Raw genomic sequence first — 569 nt, forward strand, 5'->3', positions numbered from 1 at the left:
TGTTTACAGTGTTCTTGTTTACAGTGATTTTGTTTACAGTGTTGTTTACAGTGTTGTTGTTTAGTGTTGCTGTTTACAGTGTTGCTGTTTTAAGTGTTGTTATTTACAATGTTGTTGTTTAGTGTTCTTGTTTACAGTGATTTTGTTTACAGTGTTGTTGTTGTTGTTGTTGTTTAGTTTTGCTGTTTACAGTGTTGCTGTTTACAGTGTTGCTGTTTACAGTGTTGCTGTTTACATTGTTTTTGCTGTTTAAAGTGTTGTTATATACAGTGTTGTTGTTTACAGTGATTTTGTTTACAGTGCTGTTTAAAGTGTTGTTGCTTACAGTGTTGTTTTAAGTGTTGTTGTTGTTGTTTAGTGTTGCTGTTTACAGTGTTGTTTACGGTATTGTTGATGGGTAATGTTGTTGCTGTTTACAGTATTGTTGTTGTTTACAATGTTGCTGTTTTTTAATCCCAGTGAGCCTTGGGGACTTGCTGTTTAAAGTGTTGTTGTTGTTGTTTACAGTGTTGCTTACAGTGTTGTTGTTGTTTTCAGTGTTGTTGTTTACAGTGTTGCTTACAGTGTTG

The sequence above is a fragment of the Nematolebias whitei genome, chromosome 12 (genome assembly GCF_014905685.2).
Source record: "Nematolebias whitei isolate Nwh7 chromosome 12, NemWhi1, whole genome shotgun sequence".
NCBI lineage: Eukaryota > Metazoa > Chordata > Actinopteri > Cyprinodontiformes > Rivulidae > Nematolebias > Nematolebias whitei.